The sequence below is a fragment of the Bos indicus x Bos taurus genome, chromosome 12 (assembly GCF_003369695.1).
Source record: "Bos indicus x Bos taurus breed Angus x Brahman F1 hybrid chromosome 12, Bos_hybrid_MaternalHap_v2.0, whole genome shotgun sequence".
In the NCBI taxonomy this organism is placed as follows: Eukaryota; Metazoa; Chordata; class Mammalia; order Artiodactyla; family Bovidae; genus Bos; species Bos indicus x Bos taurus.
Genome location: NC_040087.1, coordinates 32,681,606 through 32,707,485, shown reverse-complemented (window position 1 = coordinate 32,707,485; position 25,880 = coordinate 32,681,606). Strand labels below are relative to the sequence as shown.

The window sequence follows — 25,880 nt, the reverse complement described above, 5'->3', positions numbered from 1 at the left end:
GGAACAACGGTCTTGAAATTGATGTAGAGATGTTTTCAGTTGTATTTACATATTCTTGAACTTTTTCAATGTTTTATTTATTTTAATTTCTTTCTTTTAGTTTTTGCTTTCTGGTTCTATTCAGAAGGTCCCCTCGTGTTTGGATGCCTACCATGTATCATGATAGTTACTGGTGGTGACAGGATTGATACAGCCAAACTCCTGTCCTCTAAAGCCAGAGAGGTGAGGCAGAGGGTTAATTGTCTCATTCATCATCTATAAACTCCTGATGGGCAGGAACCGGACAGGTGGTGCCTGTCTTGGTAGATGTGTCTGGCTTTGTCAGATGACCTCAGGTAAAGACCACGATAGCGCATAGCCTTAGCTCAAAGGGGTAACACTCATTGTCTTCCACCAGCCAACTTGACCTTTGATCTCTGAGTACTTCTGACAGTGTTGGACCTTAAAAGTTGTGTTCCAGTACAATCCAAAGTTTTTTATTTTTTTTAATATTTATTTGTATTATTTTGGCTGTCCCGGGTCTTCGTTGCAGCATGTAGGGTCTTTGATATTTGTTTCGGCAGGTGGAGTCTTTAGTTGTGGCATGTGGGACCTAGTTCCCTGACCAGGGCTTGAACCTCGGCCCGCTGCATTGGGAGCACGGAGTCCTTGCCACTGGACCACCACGGGAGTCCCAATCCAAAGACTTTATTATCTACGGCAACAGTTCCATTTTAGTTCATCTCCTACCATCCTCTCCCTGAGTGCCGGTCCCCGTTTTGTGCTTGTCAACAGTTCAGTGAAATTCTGTTGGCAGTGTAAAGGTATGGATGTGATTGACTGTGAACCAGAGCCCATGTGGCCATATTTTATCCACTAAATGAATGAAATAGTGTATGCCTTGCACATAGAAGAGCCTCAAAAAATATATTTTCATTGACTGAATGTCATCAGTTTTGATTCATGACTTAAGCAGAACACTACCCCTACTGTGTAATTTTAAAAACTTGATTGGAGTCATTTTGTCCTGCTAGCATCACACTTATTTTCTTTCAGCGTCTCAAAATAGTATATGACACCTTGTTTTTTGGTTTTCACCTGTTCCTTTATGTAGTGCTGGGTTAGGGAATTACCTGGGCAGATTTCCACTTTGGCCTGACATTGTAACTCTTTCCTCAGGCTAGAATGAATGCTTCTGGAGAGGCTCAGGGATTTAAATTACTCCTTGTGGTGCCTGGAAGGAATAGTACCTAAACAGCCAAGCGTCCAGTCCAAAGTGGGGTGGCATTAACCAGAAAGTTGCAGGGAGAGAGACAAAGCAGCGTGTGCTCCTATTGGTCTCATCCTGTGAGTGGCTGTCCGTAGCCTGGAAAAGGGAGCCACAGAGTCACCTTCCATTTCTGCAAAGTAATATCTTTTTTTTTTAATTTTAAATTTTATTTTATTTTTAAACTTTACATAATTGTATTAGTTTTGTCAAATATCAAAATGAATCCGCCACAGGTATACATGTGTTCCCCATCCTGAACCCTCCTCCCTACCCATACCATCCCTCTGGGTCGTCCAGTGCACTAGCCCCAAGCATCCAGTATCGTGCATCGAACCTGGACTGGCAACTTGTTTCATACATGATATTTTACATGTTTCAATGCCATTCTCCCAAATCTTCCCACCCTCTCCCTCTCCCACAGAGTCCATAAGACTGTTCTATACATCAGTGTCTCTTTTGCTGTCTCGTACACAGGGTTATTGTTACCATCTTTCTAAATTCCATATATATGCGTTAGTATACTGTATTGGTGTTTTTCTTTCTGGCTTACTTCACTCTGTATAATAGGCTCTAGTTTCATCCACCTCATTAGAACTGATTCAAATATATTCTTAATTTTGGTACCATGATTGTAATTTTCTAATACAAGACATTCATCTATTTCAACAGTAGAAAACTAATTTATTTTATAACCGACCCTGTAGATTTAGAACATAGCTTCGTTCTTGGTTTTCCATAGGATTTGTCTCTCATTTTTGTACACCCTTTAGAGTTAACGACCTTGATTATTGATTTAAAAAACGGCAATACACAGAATCCCCCAAACTCCCCAGTCACCTGTCTTCGGATTTCAGTTACACACGGCAAACAGTTTTGTTTCCAAAGCCTTGACTGAAGTGGAAATTGTTCTTTGAGATATCCCAGGGAGGAAGATTATTAAAACATTACTTCTTTATACAAATTGGCATTGTAATTTTGAATGGTTACAGGCTTGTCAACCTTAGTGAAGTCCCTACCTGAGCCTAATTAAAAATGCATATCTTCTGCACTGTTTGTCCATTGCAATCACATAGGTTAGTTAAAAACTTCTTCCATCTCCAGGATGTCCAGGAACATCCTGGACATTCTACTTCTCCAAAAAAAAAAAAAATTATGGACATGACAAAACCTTAGGGCATCATTTGAAAGAATTGTATTAGCGATTAGGCATTAAAGGGTTTAGAAGATAATTTCTTTTAAGCCACATCTGTGGCTACTATTTCCTGCTACACAGTTTGGAAGTTTGTGGCTTTATTTCTTCAGCTATTTGGTTGCTAATGATTGTCAAATTTCATTTGAAACAAATGATATTGCCCTGTATTTTAATATTTACTCAGCATTTTTTTTCTTCTTTTTTGGACACCAAAATAACTTAGATCCACTGTGTATAAGTGAAAGTTCCAAGTACAGTTTTGTTTAAATGGAATATGTACTCTCTCCAAATATTTATTGGGATACTTGATGATTTTATTGGACAGAAACAGTGGGGGCTTATCTCTCTTGTTCCCCCATTACATAAGGGCTTGAATTAACTTATAGGAGATACTCATAATAATAAAGCTGTCATAAATAATGAGAATCAAAACTCCATGAGGACTGGGAATTAAAACAACAATACCTGTACTGTCAGCGGCACTTGAGCCTCCCAGGTCGTTGTTTTAGATGCGAGGGACTTATTTGAATAATGCAAGGTGTCAGTGACAACACGAGAAGCACCTTGGCTTGAGGTGCTGTGTGTTGGAAGCGCTGTTGGAATTCAGTTTATTCCTCTACTTAACAAGTAATTTGAAGGCCGTTGTGTTCTGCCTTCTCTATTAATGCTGGAAGGCATGGTCATAGGTGGATTTTTCACTTTTCTTGTGGATGGTTTGGAGGGAGAATGGGGAGATTTGGAATTAGGTAGACAAAAATCCTCTGAGCCTGGAAGTCCTGCCAGGCCAGCATAATTTTAATATCTAATATTGTCAAGGATATTACAAGGAAAAAAATAAAAGGGCAGTCTCATTCATGAACATGCTTGCTAAATCCTAAAAATTAATAGATCTGTTAATATAAAAGTATAATATATTATGTGCTATTTATGTTTATTCTAGAATGCAGTGTTGGTTTAGCATTCAAAATCCAGTGTATATCACCATGTTAATGAAGGAAGAAAAGCTAGACAATCACCATTAGATGCAGGAAACACTAAATTTAATATCTATTTGTGATGAAAAACTTTCAAGCAAACTAGGAAGAGTATCTGTAAGAAAATGTGCAGCAGATGTCATATTGGTGGCGAAATAATAAAAAGTGACCTTCTGAAATTGGAAATGAGATATGGATGCTTGTTATTATCACATTTATTCAGCATTATGTTGTGGGTTCTTGCCAGTGAAGTAAGATAAGAAAAAGAAATAAAAGATACAAGAGTTGAAAGAGGAGAAAATTTAGTACATGCAGACAAAACTATTTTGTATGTATAAACATCCAAAAAATTACGTGTAAGTTATTAGACTTAAGATGTGTGTTTAGCCCGCTTGCTAGATTCTCTGTAGCCATAAACAATTAGAAAATGAAGTTAATAAAGGTCCTATTTATAACAACAGTAAGTATCTGAATATACAGGAGTAGAACTTGCAAGTAATTTGCAATAACTTTACATAGAAAACTATAAATTATTTAGAAAATTCAAGGAACAGGTAAGTAAAGAAGGAATATACCATGTTCATGGAATGAAAGACTAATATTACAGAGATGTCCATTCTCCCTAAATTGATATAGATTCCTTTCAACTCTAGTCCATAGCCTGAAAAAATTTGGGGGTGTGGAAATTGGCTATGTTTATGTGTTTCTAGGATTTATATGAATGTAGAGAGCAAAGAATTTCAAGACACCCTTGAAGAAGAACAGATGGCAGGACTTATCAGATATCAAGAGTTTATAAAGTCATATGTTCTAGACAGTGCAATATTGGCACAAGTGTAGGCAAACAAATTAATGAAACTGTATAGAAAGCCCTGAAACAGAAGCAAAAATGTGTAGACATTTGATTGTATTACATACAGAAAGTTTGGAAAGTGTGGTCTTTTTGAGAATTGATGTGTGATCCAAAAGAAAAATGGATAAGAGATTTGAATAAGTATTTTACAAATGTACAGGTATTGCCATACAGATGGCCAGTGAACACATGAAAAGAAGCTTAAATTCACTAGGAATCAGGAAGCACAGATAGAAGTAATCCTGAGAAGCCACTGTAGAGTCATCAGATTGGCTAAAGTGGAAAAGGCCAGACAGAGGCATTTAGCGTGCAGAGCAGTGGGGCAGTGGGCACTCGTATCCCTGACCCATGGGTGTGCAAACTGTCACAAACATGGAGAATTGTCAGGCGTTATTTACTAAAGCTGACTATCCACGTACCACGTGAGCCAGAGTCTCTGTTCTATGTGTACATAGATCCAGCAGAAATGCACGACCCTACCAGGATGCAGGTATGGTGGTGGTCGCAACAGCATTGCTGTAATAGCCCTTTGGAAACAGCCTAGATGTTCATCAGCAGTAGAGTGACTGAGTAAATTGTGGTGAATTCATGTATTATTCAGAGATAGAAATGGAAAACTTTATGTTCCATGCAATAACAATGATAATCTCATACATTTAATGTTGGGCAGAAGATGCTAAACAACAGAATTCATAACTGCAAAATTTCCCTTAAATAAAATTAAAAAGAGGTGTTAGTGAGGGAAGTGATTTCCTTTGGGAATGAGAAAGGATGAACACCTGAGCGGATATGGGGGGCACATCTGAGGGTGCTGGCAGTGCCCTGCTTCATGATCTCTGTGAATTACCTGGGTTTGTCCACTTCATGGTAATTCTCTAAAAGTTGTTAGGGGGCTGTGAACCTTTTTGTAGATGTGAAATATTTCCAAGAAAAAAAGTTTTAAACATTTAAGTAGAAAAAGAAAAGGAAGAGGCCATTTGAGTCTGTTTTAAATGTTTTTAATGTAATTACAAAGAAAAACCTTTGTTTTCACCTGTTGTTGTTGTTCAGTCACTCAGTTGTGTCCGACTCTTTGCAACCCCATGGACTGCAGCACACCAGGCCTCCCTGTCCGTCACCATCTCCTGAAGTTTGCCCAAGTTCATGTTCATTGCATGGGTGATGCCTTCCAGCCATCTCATCCTCTGACACCCTCTTCTCCTTCTGCCCTCAATCTTTCCCAGCATCAGGGACTTTTCCAATGAGTCGTCTGTTCGCCTCAGATGACCAAAATACTGAAACTTCAGCTTCAGCGTTAGTCCTTTCAGTGAATATTCAGGGTTGATCTCCCTTAAGATTAACAGGTTTGATCTTGCAGTCCCAGGGACTTTCAGGAATCTTCTCCAGCACCACAGTTCAAAGGCATCAGTTCTTTGGCGTTCTGCCTTCTATACGGTCCAACTCTCACAACCACTGGGAAGACCACAGCCTTGAATATATGGACCTTTGTTGGCAGAGTAATGTCTCTGCTTTTCAACACGCTGTCTAGGTTTGTCATTGCTTTCCTGCCAGGAAGCAGTCGTCTTCTGGTTTCATGGCACCACAGTTGCTTTGTGCTGGTTTGTGTCCTGTGACCTTGGAGAACCTGTCTTTCAGTTTTAGCATGTCACTTTGGATTCCCTAGGACTTTCTACATATGGGATCATGACATGCTCTAGTCATGAAATTGACTGACAGTTTTCTTCTTCCCATCTGGATGATCTCCTCTTTTTTCTTTTTGCCTTTCTGTACCTGGTGGAACTTGCATTCCAATATTGAATAGAAGTGGTAAGAGTGGGCATTTTTGCCTTTTTCCTGATTTTAAGGGGAAAGCATTGTCATTCAGTAAGATGTTAGTTGTTTTCATAGATCCCCTTTATCAGGTTGAAGACATTTTTTCAGTTCTTAGTTTGGAAGCTTTTAATCACAAATAGGTATTAGATTTTGTGAAAGACTTTTTCTGTGTCTTTTGAGACAGTCATGTAGTTTTGTCCTTTATTAATATGACATGCTGTGTTAATTGATTTTGTGGGGTTAAGCTAACTTTACATTCCTGGGATAAATCCAATTTGTTCATGATATGTAACTCTGTATGTTTCTAATTTGATTTGTTAATATTTTGTTGAGGGTTTTTGCATCTAATCACAAGGGATATTGATGTATAGTTTCCTTGTGGTATTTTGTCAGGCTTTGGTATCAGTTTTCAAGTAAAACTGGTTCATAGAATGAGTTAGGAAGTGTTTCCTCTTGTAGCAGAATTTGTGAAAGATTGATATTTCTTTTTAGATATTCACCTGTGAAGTCATTTGGACCTGAGCTTTTCTCTGTGGGAAGATTTTTAATTACTAATTCAGTCTCTTAACTTGCTGTCCATTTATTCAGGTTTTCTCTAAGTCAGTTTTGTTAATTTATATGTTTCTAGGAATTTCCCTTTTCATCTTAAATTGTCTAGCGGTGTAACCTTTTTCAGAGTATTCCCTTGTAATCCTTAGTAGTGATCAATGTCTGTTCTTTCATTCCTGACTCTACCGATTTGTGATTCCTCTCCTTGTTTCATGGTCAGTCTAAGGTGTGTCAGTTTTGTTAATCTTCTACCAGCTAGGTAGAACTTAACTTACTGTTGAAAAATGATCTATAAATGTGTTTTAGACTATAGAATTTTAGAATGACAGTTGTCTGGAACTGTCTTTTTACTGTGAAACTGTTGTATAGCAAGAAGAGAGAAACTAGATTAAAACACAAAAGTAAATAAAATACCCAAGCTAGAGAAGGGGGAAGATGGTGATGATCCATTGTAAGCAAATTATTTAACTATAATTTTTTGCTTCCTTTTTATTGAATAATTTTTGATATAATCAAATAAAATTCAAGTATTTTAATGTTTCATGGATTCCAGACAAACATTAAATCGAAGTACAAAAGATAGGAAATAGGTTGAAAATAATAGTTCTTTATGAGGGAACATTTGTATTTTGGTTTGTTTTCCAGATATAACAAAATCTCATATATATTATCACCTTGCCTATTTTACCATTTTTCTTTTGTCTCTGAACTTTTGGGGGGGGGGGATGAAAAAAAAAAAAGAAAAAGGTGACTCTCTCTGCATCCTCATCACCCTGCATCCATCCCTCACTATGATCTTTAGAGATGGTATGTACCCTTGTGAGGGGCTTCGCCAGTGGCTCAGTGGTAAAGAATCTGCCTGCAATGCAGGAGACTTGGGTTCAGTCCCTGGGTGGGGAAAATCCCCTGGAGGAGGGCATAGCAACCCACTCCAGTATTCTTGCCTGGAAAATCCCATGGACAGAGGAGCCTGGCCGGCTGCAGTCCATGGGGTCGTACAGAGTTGGACGCAACTGAGCACATATTCTTGTGATGACCCTTTCCAGCAGGAGACGCCGTTCCTAACAGTTAGCATGCCCACTGATTATGCATGGTCATCAGAAGCAAATGAATGAGCCCAGAGAAAAATGAAACTGAAACTTGCCTGAAAAACACATGATTTCTGGATTGACTGCCTTTCGGAAGCTTAGCTGTTGAAAATTAGAGATGCATGTATTTCCAGTCACTTCTTATCTGTATTTTTGGGTTTCCAGTATGAAAGGCACTTGAAAATAACCTCTTCAGTTTATCCTTTTAGAGCAGTTATTAGGATAGGTTCTTGTTAATATGAATGTGTCCAAAAGTTGGCTTTCATGTTTTTTTCCCCCCCTCAGAAGTGCTATAGCATAATGTATTTTAAAAATATGTGCAGTTTCTGTTTCTATCAGGAACATCTCAAAGAACCTCAGTGAATGGAATCCCTTTCAATGGGCTTTGTATAAAAGCAGCCAAGCATTAGATTCATATGCTTTTGTAGGTTTAGTTAGCTTTGAAATATTATTTCTGAAGTGTTGGATTTCGGCACCTTGTCGTCTTTTTTCTGCCCCGTAATTCTAGTGTCAGCCTCAAATTATTTCTGGTAATTTCAGATTTTTTTTTTTTTAAAGATTCTGTTTGTTTTACAAGCATTGCTTTGTTGGTGAAATGAGAAACCCTTCCTTATCTAGATGGATGGAATATGATTTATTTTCCTGAATTGAGTGAAATTTGATTTATCTCAAGTACTAAAATATATAAGATTCAGCAAGTTTCATTTAAATTTAAGTTTCCAGAAGTTCTGAAGTGCTGGGGATATGAACAGTAGTGAGTTAAGCCACATTTTAGGAAAGTTGAATACATGTAAACCCAGAGAGGTTTGAGTTGACCAAAACTTTTTGATCTAATGTCCTTCCTTCTCCCCCATGCAGAAACAGTAAATGCTACATCCTAAGGCTAGTTTGTAGCCCAGTCGGTAAAGAATCTGCCTGCAATGCAGGAGACCTGGGTTCGATTCCTGGGTCGGGAAGATCCCCTGGAGAAGGAAATGGCAATCCACTCCAGTATTCTTGCCTGGAAAATCCCATGGACAGAGGAACCTGGCGGGCTGCAGTCCATGGGGTTGCAAGAGTCGGACACGACTTAGCAACTAAACCACCACCACCACCAAGGCTGTTTTAACCCTCTCGCTGTTGTTGTTGTGTTGTTCAGCTGCTAAGTTGTGTCCGACACTGCGACCCCATGGACAGCAGCATGTGAAGCTCCTCTGTCCATGGGATTCTCCAGGCAAGAATTCTGGAGTGGGTTGCCATGCCCTTCCTTAGGGGATCTTCTTGACCCAAGGATACAACCCGTATCTCTTGCATTGCAGGCAGATTCTTTATAGTCTGAGCCACCAGGGAAGCCCATTCTATTAAAAAGTATTTGTATTTGCTTTTTAAATTGTGAATTTGTTATTTCCTGCTTTTGTTGTTTCTTTGAGCAGTTTTTCGGGGAAATGGCCCAGAACACACTGTCCTGTGGCTTTGGGCCGCCTCTCCATTCCTCGTCTGTATCACATCAGTAGGATGTCCCTTCTTAGAGCCATGACCGTCTATCGGAGTCTCTCTTGCTTTCTTCAAGTTTGCCTTTGTGGTTGGGCGGCTGCGTCAGGACCATTTCAGTTTCCGCAGGTAGTAACAGGCATCAGGAGGATGGCTGTCCCCTCAGTGGCTGGGAAAGGTTGGGTGTGCAGAAGCCACGGCTCACCAGAAAGAGATCTCAGAAAGGTCCTGAGAACTCAGTTCAGTGCAGTTCATTTTGGGCTCAGCACAGTGAATCTCTGACCTCCTGGTCCATGTGCTCAGTCATGTCTGACTCTTTGCAATCCCGTGGACTGTAGCCCACCAGGCTTCTCTGTTCATGGGATTCTCCAGGCAAGAATACTGGAGTGGGTTGCCATTCCCTTCCCCAGGGGATCTTCCCCACACAGGGATTGAACCTTGTCTCCTGCACTGGCAGGCAGATTCTTTACTGATGAACCACCAGGGAAGCCCCTGACCTCCTGTAAGATAATGCATTTTTGCCTCCTGTTTCCTTACATCTCTGACTTTTAAATGATACCTCTGGTGCTCTCCTATCATTCCCCTCCCTTCCAGAAAAGCAAAGCAAAGACACCCTTGGTTTTGCAGGATTATGGAGGTCCAGTGAGCATGATAACAAAGGCACTTTATCATGGCTGAATGACAGGGGACCCATACATTAACAGACTGGGAGTTCAGTTCAGTTCAGTCACTCAGTCGTGTCCGACTCTCTGCGACCTCATGAACCGCAGCACGCCAGGCCTCCCTGTCCATCACCAACTCCCGGAGTCCACCCAAACCCATGTCCATTGAGTCAGTGATGCCATCCAACCATCTTATCCTCTGTCGTCCCCTTCTCCTCTTGCCCTCAATCTTTCCCAGCATCAGGGTCTTTTCAAATGAGTCAGCTCTTCGCATCAGGTGGCCAAAGTATTGGAGTTTCAGCTTCAACATCAGTCCTTTCAATGAACACCCAGGACTGATCTCCTTTAGGATGGACTGGTTGGACCTCCTTGCAGTCCAAGGAACTCTCAAGAGTCTTCTCCAACACCACAGTTCAAAAGCATCAATTCTTTGGCACTCAGCCTTCTTCACAGTCCAACTCTCACATCCATACATGACCACTGGAAAAACCATAGCCTTGACTAGACGGACCTTTGTTGGCAAAGTAATGTCTCTGCTTTTGAATATGCTGTCTAGGTTGGTCATAACTTTCCTTCCAAGGAGTAAGTGTCTTTTAATTTCATTGCTGCAATCACCATCTGCAGTGATTTTGGAGCCCAGAAAAATAAAGTCAGCCACTGTTTCCACTGTTTCCCCATCTATTTGCCATGGGAAGCCTTCTCTTAGTCCTTTTTCTTGAGGGCTGGATGGTTTCTGCTGGAATACAAATGAAACACTCAGGATTTTAAAGATATTTACTATGAAAATCCCTGACTGTGGCAAATGAAGTTGTCTTATAATTCACAAGAAATATTTGCTAAGAGTGCTTCTCTGGAGCACTTATTTTTGGAGTGGAAGTGTGACTTTAATTTCCAGTACTAGGAAGTGAACATAATTTTTATGAAACTAGTCATGGGGTCTGAAATTAAGACTATATGGCCTCTGTTAACCTAATCTACATTTAATATATTCACTGCAGTATATTGAGAGTCCTGGTTGTTAACCAAAGAATTATTTATTGCAGAAATTATTAAGGACGGCTTAATGGAATTGACTTATAATTTCATTCATCTCTTCATAACTACCAGATTAAAGGATGCTTTGTCTTGAGTTCAGTCATTTCCTCAAATTAAAATAAGGAACTTATAAAATCTTTTTCAGCTTTATGGGGAGTGTTCATGGGCAGCGAAGAAGCACATGAAATAGTCATTCAGGAATCTTTTTAGACTCTGATTGCTGAAGGGACACATAGGAGAAGAGGTTTGGGAATCTCTTGCAAAGTCAGAATTGCCCTGCAGATGACCTTACAGAAAGTCAGAACTGTTTCAAAGACTTTGTAAACGAAAAAGATGAAAAGAGTTTCTCCTTTGATAGTTCCAACCGCTGGTGCCTGGTGCGTTTGGCCAAGGACACGAAGGAGAAATGTCTCGAAGGAGAAATGTCTCCCATTCTCTGGGGAGTGATGGTGGGGTGGGGGGAAGCAAATTCCCTCTGAATCAGAGCTTCCATCATGAAATACATTAATATCCTCCAAAGTGATAGCATGGGAAGCACAAAAGGAAAAAAACTTGGCAAAAATCGACAGAAGCGAGCAAATACGTAATTGTAGCAAATGCTATTTTCATGTCAAAGAGAATGAATGGATGAAAACTTGGAGGAAAACAGGATATGGATAAAGGGGAAAGAATTCACAAGAAGTAAAAATTCCATGGTTTCAGGACCTATGTGATACTGAATAACGGTTGAGTTTAAATACTAATAGCAGCTGCAATGCAGGAGACCTGGGTTCAATCTGAGTTGGGAAGATCCCCTAGAGAAGGGAATGGTAACCCACTGCAGTATTCTTGCCTGGAGAATCCAGTGGACAGAGGAGCCTGGTGGGTCACAGTCCATGGGGTCACAAGTGGACAGAGGAGCCTGGTGGGTCACAGTCCAGTGGACAGAGGAGCCTGGTGGGTCACAGTCCATGGGGTCACAAGTGGACAGAGGAGCCTGGTGGGTCACAGTCCATGGGGTCACAAAGAGTCGGACACGACTGAGTGACTGACACATACACACACACAAAAAACAGCTGTTTACATTACCCTGCCAATGTCACAAAGAGTCAGACACAACTGAGACACACACACACACACACACACACACACACACACACACACACACACACACACACACACACACACACACACACACACACACACACACACACACACACACACACACACACACACACACACACACACACACACACACACACACCCCAGCTGTTTACCATGCCAGTGGAGCCCCCACTCAGCTAAGAGGCTATTCTGTGGTGCCTTCTAGTTTGGGGCCGAGGCACTTAGGTAAGCCATGAACTGGTTTAAAAGAAACACATGGTTAGAAGTGATTTGCTTATAACTAATACATTAGATAACAGTTGTTTTGCTTTATTTGGTCATATGGGGAAGTGAGAAGATTGAAACATGACACATGTTGCTCCTGTTGATGCGTATGGTTTGTTTGGCTAATAAGTTAGACGGTAAGCTTCTCAAAGGCAGAGGACTGGTTCTTCTCCATCTTAGAGTTTGGTGTCACAACTTACAGCAGGTACCGAGTCGCGTCTGTGGACATCATAAATCAGGAAGTGTTCACTGCTGAGTCTGCATGTGGACCGTCAGACTGTACACCCCAGAGCAGGCTTATTCTGAAAAAAAAAAGAAACAACAATGCTTGTTGCTTTGCCATGTGTATGTTTTGTTAAGTCCAACTGTGGCCCCAGATGCCAAATGAAAGATTTACGTGTGGCTGATGGTTTCCAGTGCGAGTGGAGGTTGTAGCTGGGGACGGTGCTCTAGAAACCTCACTTCCCAGGCCCAGGCAAGAGAGAAGGTTTTGATGTTGTTCCCATGGATTGTGTGAGATTTAGGTTTTTTTTTTTTTTTTTTAATTGTTTTAAGCCTGTCTATCTTCTGAGTGATCTGGGCTTGTATAGCAGACAGGAGTGCTGTGCACCAGTGGCAGAGAACCTGGGTGTGTTCGCTGGTTGGAATCGTGTTCTGAAGGAGGCCTCGTCTAGTGCATAATTCTGACTTTGTTTATAGAATTTTTAATAATGAAGTAATATTTGATTTCTCCAAGTAGTTTAACATTTGACTTCTGTTGTTCAATCATGTTTCAAATGATTGTGGCTCAGTGGTAAAAAATCTGCCTGCCAGCGAAGGAGATGCAGGAGACCTGGGGTTTGACCCTGGGTCAGGAAGATCCCCTGGAGAAGGAAACAGCAGCCCTCTCCAGTATTCTTCCCTGGAGAATCCCGCGGATAGAGGAACCTGGTGGGCTGCAGTCCATGGGGTAGCAAAGAGTTGGACATGACTGACAGTGCATGCATAGGATTTTCAGTAATGATGTAATATTTGATTTTTTCAAGTAATTTAACATTTGGCTTCTTGTTCAATCATTTTTTTGAAAGACCTTCTCCACTGCAAGATACATATTAAAAAAAATCTTCTGTTTCTTTCAGTCCTTTGTTGGCTTTATTTGAAATTTCTTTTGCTATAAAGGATGGGTTCAGACTCAGTGGATTTTTAACCCCCTAATGGGTTGTTACAGTAGCATTTAATAATAATCTTTACTCCAGTGGTTTGAAATGCCTCACCCATTTTAGACTGAGTTCCTAGATGTGTATGTATTTGTCATTTTCTGCGTTTTCTAATCTGCTCTGTCATAGGTGTGTTTACTCAGAAGTCAGCACCACACGATTAATTACTGTAGCTTTAGTGTCTTTGTGTCTGATGGGGATGCTATCAGCTCTTTAGTCTTCTTTTTCAGAATTTCACATCTCTGCTTGTATTCCCGTAAGAACTTTAAAATCGGCTTGTCTTGTTCCTAAGAGGATTGTTGGGCATGCTTACCGAAAACCTTCCTCAGTGATGAGTGACACTCTGGATTCTTAGGGCCCCATCTGTGTTGTTAGCCTAGAGACTTGATTTTAAATCTAGTTCTGACATTAAGTGGCTTTGTAACTAAAAAAACTCGGATTCACGTTTTACTATTTTACAACTGTTTGCAGGTGCTTTTAAAGAATTGGCTGTGTACTCACTTTTTTTTTTTTAACTTTCTCAATCACTAGACACAACTATTGTAAGAACCCTTAACATTTTTTAGCATCAAAGTGGGGTGCTCGTCCTTGCAAAAGTTGGAAACAACTGAATTAGAGTCCTGTAAGCTCTTTTTTGTTCTAAAATTCAGTTCTAGATAAACGAGAGGTAGTATATCATCAACCCCATCAAGGATTGAATTTACATCATTGTCGTCGCTGAAAGGGCTACTCCAGCAAAAGAAACTGCAGAAGTGGTTCTTGGCAAGATCATTTGTCTGTTTCTTTCTTTTCCTCTGTAAGCAGTTGGTGTTTTGAAAGGAAGCATATTGTCTAGATTTTCAAAGTTCTCTAAAAACAGGATGGGGGAGTGCGTTATTTTCGAAGCATGTAACGCAGTTGCATCTTCAGCAGAATTAAGTGCTTTGAAAGCTTGCATTCTTTATGTTGTCATAGTTGACTATTATGATTGAAATAAGTATGTATATGTGTTCTTCCCTTTCTGAGCGTTCGTTGTTAGGGCCGGAGAAAGCCTTGGATGGAATGATTATGGGAGGAGACAATCAAGGCTGTGTTAATTCTCAGATGAGCCAGAGTTTACATTTTGAAGGGCACATCACATCTATACTCAGTAGGATTCTGTAACAGATTGGAAAATAATGGAACAAATGATGGGAGAAGATTGGCCTTCATCTATCGGTGAATAGCAGTTACCATTAAAGTGAGTTTTAAAAGTGAGGAGACGACAATTTCTTTTTTTTGCCCCCTTTGGAAAATTACTTTCGGGCTTCATTGATTTTAAAATTGTTATGGGACTTAAAGAAAAAAACCTAAAAAAAAGAGCCACAAAAAAGCCTATAATTCTATCAGAATGGTATTCTGAAGTGGAGGATGAGGTTTGGGATGAGTTGAATCTAGTTACAGCAGACACAGTCTCTTTAAGAAACAGGAATCATAGGGGTCAATATAGTCATCAGATAAACTTGTTAAATCACCACCATGAAATTAGAAAGGTTAAAGAAGGGAGTTTACCAAAAACAAGAACATAAGAAAATAATCTTAATATGGCTTCCCTGGGGCCTCAGTGATAAAGAATCCGCCTGCCATTGCAGAGACTGAGGGTTCAGTCCCTGGGTCAGGAAAATGCCCTGGAGAAAGAAATGGCAACCCACTCCAGGATTCTTGCCTGGAGAATCCCATGGACAGAGGAGCCTGGCAGGCTACAGTCCATGAGGTTGCAAAGAGTCAGGCAAGACAGGGCAACTGAAAAACAGCAGCAACAATCCTACATTTGGAAAATTCAAACTGGGAGTCAGTTGACTGGATCCAGATGCTGTTTGTGTGCTAAGTAGGAAGAGGAAATGCCAGGAACGTGGGACTTCAGTCGGTAAAGCCCTTGATGTGTTTCCTTCATTGGAGCACACATGACGGGGGTCAGCCAGAATCAGAGTCTCAGATCCCAGGTCCTGGGAGGGAAGCCAACCAGCCCACTGTGGGTCATGTCCGTCCTGGTCACACTGCGGCCGGGGAGCGCGTGTGTGTGTGTGTGTGTGTGTGTGTGTGTGTGTGAGGGGTGTCAAATTAACTCTGCGTGTTTCTATCCAAACTGACTTCTGTGTCTTTTGTCAATCACAGATTGCCTTTTGGGAAATAATTTTTAAATAATTGTTTGTTTATTCATATTTGGCTGTGCTCAGTCTTCATTGTTGTATGAAGGCTTTCTCTAGTTGCAGTGAGTGGCGCTACTCTTGTTGGGGTGCGCCGGCTTTCCTTGCGGAGGCTTCTCTTGGTTTGGAGCACGGGTTCTAGGTGTGGGAGTTTCAGCAGTTGTGGGCTGCCTTAGTTGTGGCCCTGGCTCAGGAGTTGTGGTACATGGGCTTAGTGGCCCCAGGGCATGTGGGATCTCCCTGGACAAGGGGTCGAACAGGTTCCCTGCATTGCAAAGCTGATTCTTAATCACCGAACCACCAGGGAAACCCGGGAAATACATATTTTTTCCTTAGATTCTAATTTGATCTTGGGCACCCTTTGCCATCTGAAAAAGCTTCCTTTATAGCTTATATGTGTGCCAGTAAAGTGTCAGGGTGTCTGTTCCCTCACCCTGGCCAGCATGTAGATTTTTGTGTCTTAACCTTTGCTAATATAAGAAGTGAAAATAGCGTATGGCACGGCGACTCTTCTCTGCAGTTATGGATGTCACGTGAGGTTAGGCACTTCTTCATGCCTAGTGTTCGTTGCTCGTCTTGTCTGACTCTTTGCAACCCTATGGACTGTAGCCCCATGGACATAGTTCCTCTGTCCGTGGAATTCTCCAGGCAAGAATACTGGAGTGGATTGCCATTCCCTTCTCCAGAGGGTCTTCCTGACCCAGGGATTGAACCCGGATCTCCTGCATTGCAGGCAGATTCTTTATTGTCTGAGCCACAGGCAAGTCCTCTTCACACCTGCTCTTCTGTTAATCACTGGATGGAGCGTGACTTAGTTCCCTTAGTTCCCTGTTTTTGTTCGGACGAATCCCTGGGCTGCAGGGAGTCTTCTGTTTTGTGAGAGGATTCGTTTGGGAAGAGTTTCAGCTTGTTCTGTCAGGCATCAGATACAGCACTAGGAGTGGTTCATCTCGGGACCAGCTTGGGCAGAGGGAGCGGGCAGGTGCCAGCAGAGCACAGAAGGAAGTGAGCGCGCCTGGTGGGAACCCCCGGGACCGACAGGTCAATTGTGATCAGTAGGACTATAGCCATGACCACGCAGCAGGCAGCAGGGACTGTATGGTCTGGCCAGTTACCTGTGTCGCAAGTGACAAAATTCCATGAAAGTTAGAGAGGTTGACCTGGTGTGGTGGTGTCCATAGATGCCTGTGTAGGAGGCGTCTTGCTGATTCAACATTGGTTGAATGCCGAGAGTAAAAATCCTTTGGGAATGATTTTGCATATATCTGGTATTTAAATCTCCCCTTTGGTTATTTCTCCAAAGCACCACGGAGCTGGGCAGACGTGTATATGCATTTCTCTTGCAGTTATATTAAAAACAGTCTCGTTGGGGAAGGTTGGGGTGGAGTGCACCGTCTTCCTCTCAGTGTTAGACCTCGTGCTCTGTGTGATCTTGGACGCGGTTAGACTCGCACTGCTTGGCTAGATGATTCTTTAGACTTTAGCCTTGGTGAACACCCTTGTCATGCCTCTCACACTGAACTGGAGCAGGGCAGCGTCCTGTCCCCAAGTTGGTTCCTTGACTGACCACCACCACCTCTTCCTGGATTTCTGCCAGTGCGGGTGAAAGTGGCCTCATAAGCTCAGGTTACAGCAGTGAATGGGGAATGTAAACACGCCTTTGTTCTCGTGTGTGTAACTTTCCCTCCCCTGTGAATGAAACCCATTCCGTTTGGGGAAACTGGTGCTGAGCCCACATCTGAATAGCGTTAACAACAGGATTTCTCATTAATATGCTTTGTCCGTCCTCGCCAGCAAGACACCGTCCGGATGTTCTTGGCTGGAGGCTGGAACGCTTGGGTTTCTACCCTGCTCTTTTCTTATCTGTGATCCTCTGCTGAGATCTCTCTTCCCCATTTAATCAGACTCAGAAAAAAAAAGGGTGCGTCTTCTGACTACTGTTTTTAATTGTAAGATTGCCATCTCTCACTCTCTGTAAAAAGATGTAACATAACATTTACTTTCACTTCAGTCATTTTTTAGAAAAATTTTGACCTTTCTTATTTGAGGGGGAAACTAAAAGGCATAAGTTGATGATTCTTATAAAATGTCTTTCTTCCTACAGATCTCATCTTTAAATGTAGATCTTAAACCATAAATATCCCCTGAAAATCTACTTGTAGAAAGTAATCTGGCTGAGACCTAAGTACAAGGCAGATCTAGATGAGATCACTGAGGAAAAGTTCCAAATAAATACATCTAAAATCTGATAGTCTCATAATTCTCTAGTTTCTTCTGTATAAAAAGTAGGGATGAAACGCCACACGGACTTAAAGCAGGCTGGCCATTGACTCCCGTGTTATGTGTTGTGTGCTGTCTGGGCACTGGGGATTCATCAGTGAACTAGACAGTGAAAACAATCTTTGCCCCACCCCTGCTGAGCTGACACTAATGGGAGAAGCGGGCAGTGGAGGAGGAAACTTAGTCAGTTACACACAGGTGCACACTGGAAGGGGGCAGGGGGTCTGAGGGAAGAGGAGTCCCTGAAGGACAGGGAGGTGGCCAGAGTCAGACGGGAGAGACGAGGACAGCGTGGTGGAGGGGGGAGAGGACACGGGCCAGGCGCCTCTCCCAGGTCATCGTAAGGCTTGTGGCTTTTACCTGGGTGAGGTGACCAGCCCTTAGAGAGCTTCCGATCAGGAAAGACCAAGATCCAGCTCCCCTGCTGACAGAATTGCTCTACCTTCTGAGTGGAGAGCAGGCTGTTGGGAGCCACAGGCAAAGCCCAGGCCTCCGTGGGCAGGTTGCCTTCCTGCACTTCCTGAGATTTATGTTTGAGGCTGAGAGAGGTCAGAGCCTGTAAGTTCGCCTGCTGGGGATACTGAAGGGTAAACCATAAAGGACCCAGAGGCCTTTTCAGTTGTCTTAATGCCACCTTTATTTTTCTAGACCTGAAATTAAGTCACCTGAAATTCGCTCTTGGTTTTTATTTTACATTTTGGCTTTTGCTTTACATTTTAAGTCAACTTCAGATTTTTTTTTTATAGCTGATACTCTTATATCATCTGTTTAACGTTTGCCTCGTTAGCATTAATTTCACATGAGATTCTCTTGCAGATTTATTTATTTACCCTTTCTGGGATGCTTACCAGTAGAATCCATGCTCCACAAAAACAAGGAATTATATCTTTTACTGCATTTTTTACTAGGTCCCTAGGACCTAGGCACTGGTACATAGTAGATACCCAACAAATAATTTTTTCATAAGTTAATACTGTAGATACTATTTTGTATGTTTTCCATGTAATCTCGTGTCATAAAACTTTGACCATGTAATTTGGAAGTCTTCTAAAATGCAACATAGGTGGTTGCCTAATAATTTACTTTACAAATCTTACATAATTTGCTTTAAATTGTTTGTCCTATTTCTTCTGTGTTTTATTATTTTAAATAACACTAAGGGGAACATCTTAGTATACGAATCTTTGCCCACACGAATATTTGCCCACGTTTGTGTTTACTCCTTTAGAATATATTTATATATATAGTGCAGAGAAGGCGATGGCACCCACTCCAGTCCTCTTGCCTGGAAAATCCACGGACAGAGAAGCCTGGTGGGCTGCAGTTCATGGCGTTGCTAGGAGTTGGATACGACTGAGCGACTTCACTTTCCCTTTTCACTTTCATGCATTGGAGAAGGAAATGGCAACCCACTCCAGTGTTCTTGCCTGGAGAATCCCAGGGACGGGGGAGCCTGGTGGGCTGCCGTCCATGGGGTCACACAGAGTCGGACATGACTGAAGTGACTTAGCAGCAGCAGCAGCATATATATAGTGACACGTTGTAACTCAGATGGGAAAGAATCCGCCTCCACTGCAGGAGACCTGGTTTCGTTCCCTGAGTCGGGAAGATCCCCTGGAGGAGGGCATGGCAACCCACTCCAGTATTCTTCCCTGGAGAATCTCATGGACAGAGGAGCCTGGTGGGCTGTACAGTCCATGGGGTCACAAAGAGTCGGACACGGCTGAGCGACTTTCACTTTCACTTCCATATATATAAAGAATTGCTAGTTGAAATCATTTAAATAATTTAAGGCTCTTAACATATACTGACAACAGAAGTATAACAGTTTCTACCCCCAGTGGCATTTTGGGGGAGCACCTTTCTGCTGGCGCTTGCTCTCAGAGGCTGTCTCTTCTCATCCAAGTTCATCCCCTTGGCCTCCCACCTGCAAGGTCTCTGTTCCGCCCACCCAGTTACGGCTGTGCTTTCAGACCCTGACATTCTTACTCTGGGCTCAGCTCTGTTCACTGGGGCTCTGGGGGTCTCCTCCTCCAGGCTGGTAAGTGTTCCCTTTCCATCACGACCTGCTCCTCCTGCCCTGTTCCCTGTGGAGACAAGTGAAGGTTGGGGGTGTGGGAGCCACTCTCAGTTCTTTCCCATTTCCTCTTTAGTGATGAGCTACTTTCCAGGTGACTGAAATTTCACCTGTCTTTCTGGGTGGTTATCATTCCCCCCTATTTCTGTCTCCTCCCATGGGCTGTGTTTTTCCTCCTCAGTGTTTCAGATGTGGCTACTGCAGGGTGTGACCGGGGGCTCGGGAGACTTGCATGCGGACGCATCGTAAACTGTGATAGCTGCGTGTATCTGTCTTGTTTGCATGAACAGGTCCCCTTTGGGAGAGGGGGGTGGCGTTTATGGACCCCTTTTTTATAGCGGCTGTGACTATACTCTGTCCCCAGGGAGAAAAAGAACTGACGTTACTTGTTGAACTGCTCGTGAAATCTTTATGTCAGGTTTAGTGGTAGACAGAAAGCTTTGAAATAGATTTTCATTCTGGAATACATAAAAATTGTCATGGTGATGGGAAAAACCCAGCCCTCTGCTGTGCATTTATATCCACTATTTCCATCTGATAAGGTGCAGATTTCTTAAGTATTTTTGTGCATTTATGTGATATTTTTGATCCAAATTTAAGATTCGGCATATTGAATGAAACTAAACAGTAGTCCTAATTTGGTTATGGCCTGTTTGGTGTCTGGCAGTATGCTGATTGCTGACTGTGTGGTAATTTGGGAGGCTGTAATATTGTTCAGTCCGAGTTTGAAGAGGAAGGATATTGTTGTGAGGAGGCCAGAGTGACTGCCCTCATATCTGAGTTACATCTGTCCTTCTCCTGAAGGAGCTTGGACCTGCAGGACTCAAGGTATAAGTGAAGAAGTACCCACGCTTTCCGGCAATTGTAGAAACTCTGTGGGTCCCTGTAGGGGCCGACTGTGGTCCATGTGAGGGTCAGGGTTGAGAGAACAGGTGGGGCTGGAAGTTAAAGGAATGGACAGAAGCCAGGGGCATATGGGAGTCCAGGTGGGTCATAGTAAGGACATAGACCCCATGGTCAGGTTTCCAGGTTCTCAAGAACCAACACACAGTCAAAAGCCAGGGACCATTTATAAGGGTGAAAGCAACTTGAATCATTGCTAAGGAAACCTCCTTTATATTTACTAATGATGGCCTGGGATGGACTTTCTAACATAGCTGCAGCGAGGAAGGCGAGGCCAAAGCCAAGAGTCACACCAGGGTTGGGATGTGAACTCGGACCTTGGTCTCCACGACGGTTTCTTTATAGGAGATGTCGTAACACTGGTCCAGTGTCCTCTGTGGTGTGCATGGTGTTACTCTAGACAGCATGAAATGTAAGCTTCTGTTTTTACCCTCCAGAGCTTCTCATTGAGGTGAGAAGACAGAGCCTCTGCGTCCAGAGGGAAACCTCAGTGGGAAGAAGAGGCGTTGGGTGTTTACCTGGGTGCTTGTCCTGAGTTCTGTTGAAGCCGGAGGAGGGGGTGAGCGGGCTGGCCTGGGGGTGCTTAGGAAATGTTATACTAGGTGGGACTTCAGTGAGGAGGATGTCGGGAGGGCCCTTCCCCCTCCCACCTTTCCATGCTGTGCACCCCTGTAGCCCATTTCCTCATGGGTAAGCTTGTTAATTTCTGCCTTGCTTGTTGGCATCATGCTCGTTGTAGAGATTAAATGGGACGATTTATGTGAGAGCCCTTTGTAAATGGCACCATGGATTCAGATGTAAGGTGTTATTAATAATTTGCCATTTGCAGCAGGAGCCTGTTGGATCACAGCTCTGTTTTAATTCATTCATCATATGTAAATGAGGTTGTATTCTTGCAATCAGAGGTGTTTGATGAAGGTCATGATTAGACATTGAGGGAAGGAGTCAGAGACTGCTTTTTAGTAAGGTTAGTGTATGTCTGAGATCTTACAAACTTACAAATACATAATTAGTACCGAAAATTAATGTTTAATGTGAATCTGGAGGGTTTTACATTTTTGGTTAATAAAAAGAGGAAATATATCTGAAGAGTAAGTTACTGAGCTGTGAAAAAAACAGAGTCCATTTAGTAGCAAAATCACACGATGCTTCTCATTCCACATTCTAGAACAGACTATTTTTAGCATCTGTTTGAATCAGTGATGAATCCCAGTTACAGGATTCAGTAATTAAAGCAGAGAAAAATATAACATTGTGTAGGCAAGAAAATCTTTTTACTTGAGTTGACTCTGTCTCAGGGTTCAGACTGCTATCCTCAGGGTCTGCCCAGTACTGTCGGTCTGTCATCCCCGAGGGGGTCACAAACAAGAAGAGAGAGCCAGGACCTCAGCCAAGGACACAGTGTCCCCTTTTTAAGAAGGGACGTTTAAAAAAAATGCTTGGGATGTCTTTAATGGGTAAGCTTGTGGTAACTGTGTCATCTGCAGGGCTCTGGAAGAAGCGCTCAGGGGTCCCGGGCGTCCCCCTGTTTGCCTGTCCTCGGGCCCTCCGCGATGGTCAGGCCTGTCCTTCTGTCTCCTGCCTCGGTCCTGCGGCTTGGTTGTTTTTTCCGTTCTCCGGCTGCCTGTGAATATTGTGAAAGCACAGGGCGCACAGCTGCCAGTTGGTCCCGGTCCACATTTGTATCTAATGGTTGTGGATTGTTCCATAACGTTGCTAAACAGCTCTCTGAAAACTTGCTCCCAGTCAGCAATCTCTGCTCGAGCTGGGAGCCTTATTTTATCCTGTGCAAGTTATTATTACTTTGTCTTTTATGCCCCTTCTGCAAAAGCTCATTAACTGTTGGGCTGCATTGAATCGGGGGTTCTGTTGACCCAGATTCTCCTGCCACTCCCCTGGGCGGAGCCCAGCCCTTGGGGTGGTGACCACGGGACTGACACCAGGGCACGAGGCACCTGGCTGAAGTAGGTCATGAAGATGCAGTATGATTTTTTTTTTTTAACCAAGGCATTTGGGAAAGTTCACTTATTTGACAAATGCCTTTTGATCATTGCTTGTGTGCCAAGCATTGAGCCAGGTACCAGGAATTAAAAGATCTTTGGGAGTGAAGAGTGGTTTTAGGACTTAGGTGGCTGCCCACCGCCAGACCTCTCTGCCGTGAGTGTTAAAAAGGTTATATATGTATGTGCTAAGTCGCTTCAGTCGTGTCTGACTCTGTGCAACCCTATGGACTGTAGCCTGCCAGGCTCCTCTGTCCATTGGATTCTCCAATACTCGAGTGGGTTGCCGTGCCCTCCTCCAGGGGATCTGCCCGACCCAGGGATCAGACCCGTGTCTTTTACGGCTCCTGCATTGGCAGGCAGATTCTTTACCACTAGTGCCACCTGGGAAGCCCTAAAAACATTATATATATATTTATAAATGCTTAACAGTCATAGTTGGCAGAAGCAACAAATAATTAGAAAATCCACTTTTCCTTTGAAAACTCATTGTTTACTGTGAATTTCCAAACTTTTTCAGCCTGAGTTCTTTGGTCTCGCAGTAGCAGCTCGGGTATCTTGTGCTGTGGTAATGAATAACCAGGCAGACGTAAGACCAGACCTAAATCCGGGCTTCTTCGATCGTCATGGTTTTAGACTCTTGTGTGCTCATTTACTGGTTCACTGTTTGTTTTGTTCTGGACCCAGGATGGTTCAGGAGGTCTCTGAGCTCCTTTCTGTGTAAAACCCTGGGGGTATAAGGATGAGGTGACCCTCCCGCAGCCCGGGGGGTAGTCACAGTGCCCAGGGACCAGGCAGGGCCAGCACCGGGTCAGCGATGGAGGCTCTCGGGGCGATGTTACCTTGTGGGAGGCTAGCTTGTCCCAGGGATCATTCCTTTGATTCTTGGTCTCATTTTTGTATTCCAGGGAATTTAAGCTTAAATAACCTGCCCTAGAGGGTGTAAGTGGGAGCCCAGTCTGAGCTGGATTCTGGCTCCAGAGCCCACCACACCATGCCATCTTGCATTGCCCAGCTGGTTTGGTGGGCACAGAGGAGGGGGCAGGCTCCACCTGCAGCTAGCAATGTAAGTGATCACTCTGGTCAGAGGGGGGCCGAGGGTGTACAGGTGGGAGGGCAGGTGTGGGAGATGCAGGTGGGGAGGAGGGGCAGGTGGGGAAACCTGTGGAGCCTGCCCAGGAATTGGCTGTGCCACCCTGTGGGGTGGGGTGGTGTGGTGTGGTGCTCATCGTGCGGGGACCCCAAGGAAAAGCCAACGGAGCAGGCAGGCTGGCCGCGTTAATGGGAGGGTGCACTGCGGCCCCCAGTGCCTGTGACGCACGTGCATCTGTGAAGGGCAAACTGGAGCACCTGGGGAAGGCCAGAGGGGCTGGGAGCCCTCCCCTGCCTTCAGATCCTTGGAAGCTTGCAGAGGTGAGGGGTGGCTGAGGTGGATTCTTTGGTTTCCAAGGGCAGACAGAGAGCACGGGTTTAAAGTGATAAAGATGCAGGCTTGAACTGAATACAGGTGTTCACAACGAGAGGTTAGTGTCCCCTGCCTGGGCAGTGTTCAGGAGAAGCACCCAGGGGTGGGGCGACCCAGAGGGGAGCCTGCACTGAGCAGTGAGTGGCTCTCTGGCCCTTCCTGCTCCAGCCACTGCATTTCCAGTAGCTGCCCAGACCTCGGCAGAGAGGACAGATGCTTTGTTTTATGAGCAGGCTCTGGACCTGGGAACTTTCTGACCCTCTCATGATGCCTTCATATTTAGGTGGTGGCAGAGCACTTGTCTATATTGACCTGGCATCGTCCCTGTACCTCTGAGGACAGGAATCAGTCTTGTGTTGTCACTTTATTCCGCACACACATCTAAGTCTTGTCTTGTTTGCGGCAGCTGGTCCTATCCTCCCAGGACACTGTGCGGGTCGCTCTGGCCACATAGCGCTTTCAGGCCTCGTTTCCACCTGATTCGTGACTGTGTTTCTTATATGCCGTAGGAAGACGCTCAGTGATCGAATGGATTGTGAGGCGTTGATGTGGCCCAGATCTCCATCTGGGTTATTTGAGTCTCTGGCTGGGGATTGTTAGCCCAGAGGTATGGGCCAGCCGTGGCTCTCTGCACAGCCAGCCGCGTTGTATCAAGAATTGATCATTTTGTCTTCCTGTTATAATGGGTAGTTATTGATTATGTACTCTTGCCTGGCAAATCCCATGGACAGAGGAGCCTGGTAGGCTGCAGTCCATGGGGTCGCTAGGAGTCGGACACGACTGAGCGACTTCACTTTCACTTTTCACTTTCATGCATTGGAGAAGGAAATGGCAACCCACTCCAGTGTTCTTGCCTGGAGAATCCCAGGGGCAGGGGAGCCTGGTGGGCTGCCGTCTCTGGGGTCGCACAGAGTCGGACATGACTGAAGTGACTTAGCAGTAGCACCAGCAGCATTGATCATGAAATGAAGGGGGAGAAACTATTGTTTTTATGATCCTAGCATATAAATCTGTGATACATACTTTTTAAATGAACAAATACTTAAAACTGGGACAATTTTTCTTCATCTGCATCCTCATAATATAATTAATGTGGTTTTGTTAATTGTTAAATGAGTGTGCCTATTTGGGAGTGGGCTCTGAATGTCAGCCGATATTATTTTTGTGTTTTATACAGCAGTGCCTCTCCTGCTGCTTGTTTTATGTGTACACACACACACACCCCCCATTCCTCCCGAGGGGAAGCTCTCAGAGCACCAGGACCATGTCTTACATGTACACACACACACACACACACACACACACCCCTGTTTCTCCCCCGGGGAAGCTCTCAGGGCACCAGGACTGTGTCTCTCTCTTTCTCTCTCTCTCTCACACACACACACACACACACACACACCCTGTTTCTCCCCAGGGGAAGCTCTCAGGGCACCAGGACCGTGTCTCTCTCTCTCTCTCTCTCTCTCTCTCACACACACACACACACACACACCCTGTTCCTTCCCAGGGGAAGCTCTCAGGGCACCAGGACTGTGTCTCTCT

General features: G+C 43.6%; 1 protein-coding gene across 4 annotated transcripts in view; it reads left to right on the top strand.

Annotated features, from left to right (window-relative positions):
• Nucleotides 1–25,880, top strand: part of WASF3 (WAS protein family member 3) — a 76,949-nt gene that overhangs the window by 5,135 nt on the left and 45,934 nt on the right. Inside the window, exon 1 of one of the 4 annotated variants that reach the window (XM_027557541.1) lies at nt 23,779–23,939. The exons of the other annotated variants lie outside the window; for them this stretch is intronic. The gene's annotated coding sequence lies outside the window, so the exon portion shown is untranslated. Of the gene's footprint in view, nt 1–23,778; nt 23,940–25,880 lie in introns of those variants that run through there. 4 annotated transcript variants of the gene reach the window in all.